Consider the following 11105-nt stretch of genomic DNA (forward strand, 5'->3'; position numbering starts at 1 on the left):
TATATAAGCACATTTTCAATTTTTTTACCCCCCAGGGCAGGGTCAAATTTGACCCCAGGGGCTTAATTTGAACAAACTTGGTAGAGGACAATAAGATGTCACTACATACCAAATTTGGTAGCCCTTGGCCCAATGGTTATGGACAAGATTTTTAAAGTTTTCACAAAATAGGCCTTATATAAGCAAATGTTCAATTTTTTGACCCCACAGGGCGGGGTCAAATTTGACCCCAGGGGCATAGTTTGAACAAACCTGTTAGAAAACTATAAGATGTCAATACATAGCAAATTTGGTTGCCCTAGACCCAATGGTTATGGACAAAAAGATTTTTAAAGTTTGCACAAAATAGGCCTTATATAGCAACTTTTCAATTTTTTAACCCCCCGGGGCAGGGTCAAATTTGACCCCAGGGGCATAATTTGAACAAACTTGGTAGAGGACTACAAGATGTCACTACATACCAAATTTGGTAGCCCTACGCCATACGGTTATGGACAAGAAGATTTTTAAAGTTTGCACAAAATAGGCCTTGTATAAGCAAATTTTCAATTTTTTGAACCCCCGGGGCAGGGTAAAATTTGACCCCAGGGGCATAATTTGAACAAACTTGGTAGAGGACTATAAGATGTCACTACATACCAAGTTTGGTAGCCCTAGGCCCAATGGTTCTTGACAAGAAGATTTATAAAGTTTGCCTTATATAAGCAAATGTTCAATTTTTTGACCCCCAGGGGCAAAGTCAAATTTGACCCCAGGGGCATAATTTGAACAAATTTGAAAGAGGTTCACCACAGGAACATTCCTGAGAAATTTTATCAGAAATGGACCAGTAGTTTAGGAGAAGAAGATGTTTAAAGAAAAAGTTAACGCACGGACGCACGCACACACGACGGACACAGGACCATGACATAAGCCCCGCTGGCCTTTGGCCAGTGGAGCTAATAAATGAATGCCAGAATTTGTATATGGATATCAGTATGTAATATCTGAATACTATAATGATAACTATATAAATCAGTTATGATGGCTGATATATTAAGTCTTGTTTGTATATTCTTTTAGCAAAGATAATAAGTCATATATAATAACTGTATATTCAAAACTATAAATTTCCAAACTATAAAGTTTCTGCAGGCATGTGCCCTGTGTAGAGAAACAAGTTCAAAATTCTATTCCGTTAAATTCAGACCCTGACCTGGAACCATGAAGAAATATGTTGCCATAATGACTTCAAATAAGAAGAAAAAAGAATTTATGTTTGCGGCATGTTACAAACCACTATTTTGCATAATTTTCCTATTTTTTTTACCAATTTTTTCTACAAAACTGCAGATTTATCTTGCTTATTTTAGTATTCAAGCTCAGAAAATGTGCAAATGTAGATGCTATTACACAAATATGAGTTTAAACATTGTTTTCCAGTGCGAAACCAGCACACAGGAAATTTTCCTAAAATTAGCAATGGTTTTAACATTATTACCTGCAACATTTCTGAACTGTACCCTGTGTATTGTTTGTATTTTATAGTAATTCCAAAATTTCACACAATTCAAGGGGAACAACCAGAACAGAAATAATCCAAAAAATAGTGTTCCTATTCACAACATTTGACTCTATTTAGTAGAGAAGCACACAAGTTATATGTCAAATGTTTAAAATGATTATTGACAATATCAATCAGTCTTACAGATGTATATTCCCATATGATTACATAAAACATGCACCAAATATTGATATTCATTCATTAAAATACCATTCAAAATGAGATCACTCCATAAGAAATCACAGCACAGTTATAAAAACAATCACGCTAGGAAAAACAAAGGTGTACTTTTCAAAAAAGGAGTATTTCCAAACTATAAAGTTTCTGCAGGTATGTGCCCTGTGGAGAGAAACAAGTTCAAGATTCTATTCCGTTGAATTCAGACCCTGACCTGGAAAGTGTCGTGCGGTTGGGTGATTCTGTGGCTAACGATGTCTTGAATGCGTGTAACCGTTCTCGGGGTCCACTCGTTCTCCCTTTTAAACTGCAACCACGTCAAACAGTACGACAGTCTGAAAATCAAAGTGCTACAATTGGAAACAGTGGGCAAATATATCTGACTATGAGAACATCATTGCAAACAAGACACAGCTTGGAAACATTTTCAAGTGCATAGGGAACCTTCATGAGCACATATTTTCCTTTTGTTAATGCGTTGAGGCCCATATTTTAAGTGTTTGATGTTGACACAAAGTCTACTGTGGCATAAATGTGACACATGCATTTTTTATGACATGGCATGTTTATTTTCAAGATAATATAGTGCATGGTGAGCTTTAAGCCTTAGCCTTTTGCTGCGGAAACTACACCGCAGAACACCATAGACGCTTGGAGTGTACACCCCCTTCCAGATGTGGCATTCAGTTATTATTTCGTATTTATTATCAAATAAATGCTTCAATCTTAGTCTTTCTTCATCTGTTAGGTGTCACATGAAGAAATATGTTGCCATAATGACTTCAAATAAGAAGAAAAAAGAATTTATGTTTGTGGCATGTTACAAACCACTATTTTGCATAATTTACCTATTTTTACCAACTTTTTCTACAAAACTGCAGACTTATCTTGCTTATTTTAGTATTCAAGCTCAGAAAATGTGCAAATGTAGATGCTATTACACAAATATGAGTTTAAACATTGTTTTCCAGTGCGAAACCAGCACACGTGAAATTTTCCTAAAATTAGCAATGGTTTTAACATTATTACCTCCCTTTGTTTTCCATAATCTAAACCATAGCGGTTAAAAGATATATGCAAAATTATGTTCGATTTTGTTACTGCAACACATTTGTGGAATACATGTATCAATTTTCGTATGATATACACAATTTTAAAATTTTGCGTTTTGCTATTAAGTTTTTTAATATATGCATAATATAACAAACTTAAAAGCTTTTGTTACATTGAAATATAATGTTTAATGAATTAAATGCAACATTTCTGAACTGTACCCTGTGTATTGTTTGTATTTTATAGTAATTTCAAAATTTCACACAATTCAAGGGGAACAACCAGAACAGAAATAATCAAAAAATAGTGTTCCTATTCACAACATTTGACTCTATTTAGTAGAGAAGCACACAAGTTATATGTCAAATGTTTAAAATGATTATTGACAATATCAATCAGTCTTACAGATGTATATTCCCATATGATTACATAATACATGCACCAAATATTGATATTCATTCATTAAAATACCATTCAAAATGAGATCACTCCATAAGAAATCACAGCACAGTTATAAAAACAATCACGCTAGGAAAAACAAAGGTGTACTTTTCAAAAAAGGAGTATTTCCAAACTATAAAGTTTCTGCAGGTATGTGCCCTGTGGAGAGAAACAAGTTCAAGATTCTATTCCGTTGAATTCAGACCCTGACCTGGAAAGTGTCGTGCGGTTGGGTGATTCTGTGGCTAACGATGTCTTGAATGCGTGTAACCGTTCTCGGGGTCCACTTGTTCTCCCTTTTAAACTGCGACCACGTCAAACAGTACGACAGTCTGAAAATCAAAGTGCTACAATTGGAAACAGTGGGCAAATATATCTGACTATGAGAACATCATTGCAAACAAGACACAGCTTGGAAACATTTTCAAGTGCATAGGGAACCTTCATGAGCGCATATTTTCCTTTTGTTAATGCGTTGAGGCTCATATTTTAAGTGTTTGATGTTGACACAAAGTCTACTGTGGCATAAATGTGACACATGCATTTTTTATGACATGGCATGTTTATTTTCAAGATAATATAGTGCATGGTGAGCTTTAAGCCTTAGCCTTTTGCTGCGGAAACTACACCGCAGAACACCATAGACGCTTGGAGTGTACACCCCCTTCCAGATGTGGCATTCAGTTATTATTTCGTATTTATTATCAAATAAATGCTTCAATCTTAGTCTTTCTTCATCTGTTAGGTGTCACATGAAGAAATATGTTGCCATAATGACTTCAAATAAGAAGAAAAAAGAATTTATGTTTGCGGCATGTTACAAACCACTATTTTGCATAATTTACCTATTTTTACCAACTTTTTCTACAAAACTGCAGACTTATCTTGCTTATTTTAGTATTCAAGCTCAGAAAATGTGCAAATGTAGATGCTATTACACAAATATGAGTTTAAACATTGTTTTCCAGTGCGAAACCAGCACACGTGAAATTTTCCTAAAATTAGCAATGGTTTTAACATTATTACCTCCCTTTGTTTTCCATAATCTAAACCATAGCGGTTAAAAGATATATGCAAAATTATGTTCGATTTGTTACCGCAACACATTTCTGGAATACATGTATCAATTTTCGTATGATATACACAATTTTAAAATTTTGCATTTTGCAATTAAGTTTTTTAATATATGCAAAATAAAACGAAAAAGCTTTTGTTATATTGAAATATAATGTTTAATGAATTAAATGCAACATTTCTGAACTGTATCCTGTGTTTTGTTTGTATTTTATAGTAATTCCAAAATTTCACACAATTCAAGGGGAACAACCAGAACAGAAATAATTCAAAAAATAGTGTTCCTATTCACAACATTTGACTCTATTTAGTAGAGAAGCACACAAGTTATATGTCAAATGTTTAAAATGATTATTGACAATATCAATCAGTCTTACAGATGTATATTCCCATATGATTACATAAAACATGCACCAAATATTGATATTCATTCATTAAAATACCATTCAAAATGAGAATACTCCATAAGAAATCACAGCACAGTTATTAAAACAATCACGCTAGGAAAAACAAAGGTGTACTTTTCAAAAAAGGAGTATTTCCAAACTATAAAGTTTCTGCAGGCATGTGCCCTGTGGAGAGAAACAAGTTCAAGATTCTATTCCGTTGAATTCAGACCCTGACCTGGAAAGTGTCGTGCGATTGGGTGATTCTGTGGCTAACAATGTCTTGAATGCGTGTAACCGTTCTCTGGGTCCACTCGTACTCCCTTTTAAACTGCGACCACGTCAAACAGTACGACAGTCTGAAAATCAAAGTGCTACAATTGGAAACAGTGGGCAAATATATCTGACTATGAGAACATAATTGCAAACAAGACACAGCTTGGAAACATTTTCAAGTGCATAGCGAACCTTCATGAGCACATATTTTCCTTTTGTTAATGCTTTGAGGCCCATAACTTAATGGCTTGATGTTGACACAAAGTTTACTGTGGCATAAATGTGACACATGCATTTTTTATGACATGGCATGTTTATTTTCAAGATAATATAGTGCATGGTGAGCTTTAAGCCTTAGCCTTTTGCCGCGGAAACTACACCGCAGAACACCATAGACGCTTGGAGTGTACGCACCCTTCCAGATGTGGCATTCAGTTATTATTTCGTATTTATTATAAAATAAATGCTTCAATCTTAGTCTTTCTTCATCTGTTAGGTGTCACATGAAGAAATATGTTGCCATAATGACTTCAAATAAGAAGAAAAAGAATTTATGTTTGCGGCATGTTACAAACCACTATTTTGCATAATTTTCCTATTTTTACCAACTTTTTCTACAAAACTGCAGACTTATCTTGCTTATTTTAGTATTCAAACTCAGAAAATGTGCAAATGTAGATGCTATTACACAAATATGAGTTTAAACATTGTTTTCCAGTGTGAAACCAGCACATGTGAAATTTTCCTAAAATTAGCAATGGTTTTAACATTTTTAACCCTTAGTTTTCCATAATCTAAACCATAGCGGTTAAAAGATATATGCAAAATTATGTTCTATTTGTTACCGCAACACATTTGTGGAATACATGTATCAATTTTTGTATGATATACAGAATTTTAAAAGTTTGGGTTTTTCTATTAAGGGGGCAGGGGATATATTTTTGACCAAATTTCGAGTTCCGAAAGGCCGCAAACAGTCAAATCCATTGCATCAAAACAGAAAGTGACACAAAAAAAACTTTTTGTGTCAGTGTCATAACATAGGCAATATACATTGAAAATACAACCAAAGACAAGGCTGGCTTCTTCACTTGTGAAACTATGGCCCTTGATCTTTCCCCCCACCCACCTCATTTTTAATGAAAAATTGAGAAATTTGACCCATTTCATGTCATGCACAGAATATTCAAACAGAATGCAATCCTAGTTTTGGCTACATTACTCATTAATTTCATCCCTGTGCTTTGTTTATTTACCTAGAAAAGTGTCTCCCATACGTTTACGTTTTTCACAATTTACCTTCAAAGTTTTGTTCTGTTTCTGCAGCGTGAAATATTGACTTCCGACAAAAGTGAAAACCTCCTTTTTGAAGATTCAAAATTTCCTTGCTAGGGAGCTGTGGCTAGTTGTAATGTTTTTTTCCAAAATTTTGAGACATTCTTTCTACAACCTAACACACGAAATACATCTTATAAATACCTAATTGATTTTTAAAGACCATAGGTAACACCTACCCTAAAGATATGTAATTGGACCCCCCTTTCACTGATATATCCCCTGCCACCCTATTGCTCACTCTGGATCAGCAGACGATTTATTTCATAAATCAATTGCCTATCTTACGGAGGAATCCGAGATAGCCGATGTATCACGATTGCCTATTGCTAGGGAGCGGGTATGACTAAAATACGTATATGACTCATATCCGCGGATATGAATGGAAAGTACGGATATGAACAAAATACGGCTTAATATGATTATAGGTGCTACCTAATTTACGGGCAAAAGCTTTTTAAGTTTTTTTTATAACCATGTATTTGTAATAAATATATGGACATGATTGTGTTCAAAATATGATAATTGTTGCAATAATTGAGTAATGCATCCAAAAAAATCAATCTTTAAACGAGTTACATGTTCCAAGCTTAAAGATCTAGCATCTTATTTTTTATTTTATTTTTCTAGCCACAGGAATTTATAGCTGGTTCGGTGTCTGTGGTATAGTGGATGGGGTGTCTGCTAACTGGCTTAGTCACTGGGAGGTCTCTGTATTGATCCTTTAAGTGGGAGCATTCTTTAAATAACCCTAAAGACATATATGGCGTACCATTTGGGTTGAAAGTCAAGAAGACCTACACGTTAAAAAGAGAAATGTACGTCGAAGTACAATAATTGTACGTCGACATGAATATAAAATACACTTCGAAGTATATATTTGTACGTCAAAGTACAATTTGTACTTCGACATACATGTTTGTACTTCTACGTACACATTTTCTGAACAGCCAATCAAAACACTAGTCTCTTGAGCCGCTTTTCCTTCAGATTTATTCATAATAAATGTTTAAAATCTCTTTTTTAGTTGAGGACAAAATGAATAAAAATATCAGAATGGAAAAAAACAACACAGAAGTTTCAAGTATTTAATGCATTGAAATAGATTATATACAAATTTGAGGAAGATTCAATTGTTACCTTTTTAAAATTAAAATTATTTAGCATATTGTGTGTATGAAATGATCATGCGGGGCGGAGTATCACGACCGTCCAGCGCATTACTGTGTAGGAAATTCCCAACGGTAACCAGTTACCAAGTATTAATGGGATAAATAATTTATTATAAACTCCCCGTTGGTCGTATTTTGTGATAACCATAACTAGCATAAGTCAGAGGTTAATTCCGCCACGCCAGGTCAATAAATACGCACAATATCTATTAGTTAGCGGTCGATAGTCGCATAATTTGGCATAAATTATAATAATAATAATGTTTAATAAATACGCACAATATCTATGAGTAAGCGGTCGATAGTCGCATAATTCGGTATAAATAATAATAACAATAATGTTCAATGTCAAAAATCTCTAAAGGCAACAGACGTAAGGTGTCCTCTGATTGGCTAACACTCAAGGGTCGGTGAAAATTGTACGTCGAAGTACATTTCTCGTTCTACTTAGTAGGTCTTGTACTCTTTCGACGTCATGGTAAGTCATATAGACACTAAGTACTGGTCCTACTCAGGAAACAGTTTGTTTCATCAAATGTCTCAATTCAACTTGACAGCTTGCTAAAGCAGTTGCATTTAGCATACAGTACACTGATTTAACATAATCAAAATCATGTGATGTGTCAAATCAATTTTGATTGACAAATTTGACAGGATTTTTTTTTAATCCAATAAGTTTTAGACTGTCAAATAACACACACTACGTATTAAAAGCCATACCTGGAGCTTTCGTCTGTATATCACTGACTTCATCAGAAGAATGATTTCTACTGTTGGGAAACGTTAACACCACTAGTTGTCTTCTTATTTATTATCAATGTATAATAATGTGTAACAGCATAACAACATACTTGATTCGCAATTAAAATATTTAATAAATACAGATATCTTGCAGGTTTCTAATTTTCTTTCGCAAACTATTGTTGAATAGTTTAAATTTTGTCGCCGCTAAAAAAATAGCCATTTTGTAGCAATTCTAAAATCACAGTCTAAACTGCATACACTTAGCTCTATACCGGTAGTTACAATTTGAATGCAAATATTAAAATGCATCATGTTATATCATCCATATTTTTTTATTTAAACATTCAAATAACACATAACACAGTACATATATAAAAAAGGTATGTGGTATTGTGTGGAGATACAAAACACTTCACATCATTTATTTGCACATAAAATAATAGTTACAAATAAGTAAAACTAAAACACTGTCATCAACCTACATTTCAAGAATATTTACGTATATGAAATTACAAAGTGGTGTTATTGTATTACCTTTTACTAAATTAACATTGCTGGTTTTGTACTAGCCATAAAACATTTATCATGGATTAACAAGTAACAACCAATTTATTAATTACACAATCGAACGGAAATCATATTAATGGCATTATGCATTTACTAAACAAGCTATTTGCTACTGTTTAGAATTAAACTATCTTACTAAAAATGATCACAGGTACTTAGTGCTTTTACATACTTGTGGTAAGTTTTGTATTACTAGTTTGACAATTATCGGCAGACACATGTTGATATACAGACAAAATTTGCATGGGAACTCTCATATTTTTTCAGCATAATTGCCTTCAATTTGTTAATTTAACAACCTTTTGACATTGTTTGCACATCTGATCTTATTATACAATAGCTGATTTTTGTTTATAGATAGACATATATAGACTTTCAAAGTTCTATAAAAGTTCACACATGTTCCATCCAAGTAAACAAACAGAACCAATAAAGATCACCACAGATAATAACTGTGTGTATAGCTTGGAAATTTGATAGTTCAGGAATCCCTCCTTTGTTGATTTCTGTAAACCACAACTGTCAGTTTTGCTGGATAGAATGCCTTGTATGATGCCCAGCTCTTGCCTTCGCAGAACAGCTTCTAAAAACGGAAAACCAACAAATATCTTAAAATTTGATCAATAATGCAGACAATTTATAAATGTCTTGTTTTTTGTTGATTTCGAATCTGGGAGATTTTTTACGTAAGATTGTGGTACGAACATCCAACGGTATCGGATTTTGTGGTTTTAGGCATGAACTTATTATAGTGATATGTAACCATTCGGGGATTTCGGTAAAGTGCGAGCAGACGAGGTGTTAATACGTTTAAAATTAAAGCTAAAAGACTAAAAAGTTAGATCGGAATATCTTTAAATTTTGTGAATAAATGTGTTTCTGGTGGATAACAACGACAACTTGCCAGAATATTGCTCATGATCACACGTAAAACTTCTTTCTAAGACATTGTGTACACACCGGTCTTACTGACAATAACGAAGTGACGTCACCATCTATGTATAGAGTGCAGTAGGGTGTCGTTATTGAAATACCGCGAGAATACTGGAAGAATAGAGATGCCAACTATAATGTTTAAAACAAATAATTTTTTAACAAGCGTTTGTGATTTGTCAGGATAATAATAACAATAAGATATCGAAAAGATCAAAGCAAATAAATTCGACAGAAATCTGAGATTCGGCAATATATGAAAGACGGGTTATGTTCACCTAAGTTGTGTTTGGTAAAGACTGTCACTATATGTAGTGAACCAGTCTTCGGCTTATACCCACTGAAGAAGAGCATTCAGGGGAGATAATTTAGTAATGACTTAATTCTGGAACGGTTGCGAAGAAAAACAAATAATGCGAGAATATTTAGTGCGATTCGCTACACAATTATGATGTCATTGATATAACTTTTCCTGAGGTATGTATTTACATGTGATTTAGCATATGTCAAAGTGTTTTTGATTTGTTAAAGTTCATAAATAGCATCGCGAAAATATATGTCGCGTGGCAAATTTTTTTGAGACGTATCCATATGTGGTATTCCTATGTAATTTTATGTCTAAATTCCCATATGTATGAACGGCCAACGCCCGCTTTGCGGGCTTTTGCCCGTATTAAATGGATTTTCCTTTATTTTTTGTATGAAAATCATTCTGGGACAAAAATACACGTCGCTTATGTGTTATATTACGATCGAACTAAATTAAAAGCGTTTTTTATTGGCATTTTTAATTTCAGTAACTCTCAATTCATATCCGCGGATATGAACGCCAAGTTAGAGCACCGCTGTTAGGCTACACAACACCAATACCAAAATTGCATCAGTAAAGCTCTTGGTAAAATTGTCATTTATAGCCTTAAAATATGCAAGTCAATATATTTATGTTTACTTTTTACAACTGTTAATCGTTTTAGACCCACACGGCTTGGATGAAAATCGTTTTAGACCCACACGGCTTGGATTTCATCAATTGGACACAGTAGGCATAAAAAAACAAGAAAGTTTTAAGCATAATAAAGTACCTTTTACAAAGAACTTCTTTGCCTTGCTCCTGAAATTGTCCCTTAGATTCTTGTCTGCCTTTGAGGAGTTCCCTTGCATACGTTCAGGATAGGTGGTAGATTCCAGGAAGCACACAAGTTCTTGGTAATCACTTAAATCCATTATGTTCAGTTGCTTTATTCAGCTGTTGATAACAATTTTGCTATTTAATGATCAATGTGGATTCAGACCATGTGTTTGAAGGATATATACTTGTTCCCTGTAACTTCGATTGGATCATTGGACTGTACGATTTTGATTGGCTCACTGTAGTTATGAGCGCTATACCAATATATCCCATAA

The 11105-nt window shown here is 33.9% G+C and overlaps 1 long non-coding RNA gene across 3 annotated transcripts in view; it reads right to left on the reverse strand.

Moving 5' to 3' along the window:
- Positions 1-5382, reverse strand: part of LOC127857345 (uncharacterized) — a 31437-nt gene extending 26055 nt beyond the window's left edge. Inside the window, exons 1-2 of one of the 3 annotated variants that reach the window (XR_008038378.1) lie at positions 5143-5382; positions 3426-3655 (exon numbers count right to left, since the gene is read on the reverse strand). This is a non-coding gene — a long non-coding RNA (uncharacterized LOC127857345). Of the gene's footprint in view, positions 1-3425; positions 3656-4059; positions 4713-4912; positions 5051-5142 lie in introns of those variants that run through there. The other 2 variants (XR_008038376.1, XR_008038377.1) reach the window with 2 other exon arrangements.
- Positions 5383-11105: the final 5723 nt, after the last annotated feature.

This window comes from Dreissena polymorpha, chromosome 1, assembly GCF_020536995.1.
Source record: "Dreissena polymorpha isolate Duluth1 chromosome 1, UMN_Dpol_1.0, whole genome shotgun sequence".
Lineage (NCBI taxonomy): Eukaryota > Metazoa > Mollusca > Bivalvia > Myida > Dreissenidae > Dreissena > Dreissena polymorpha.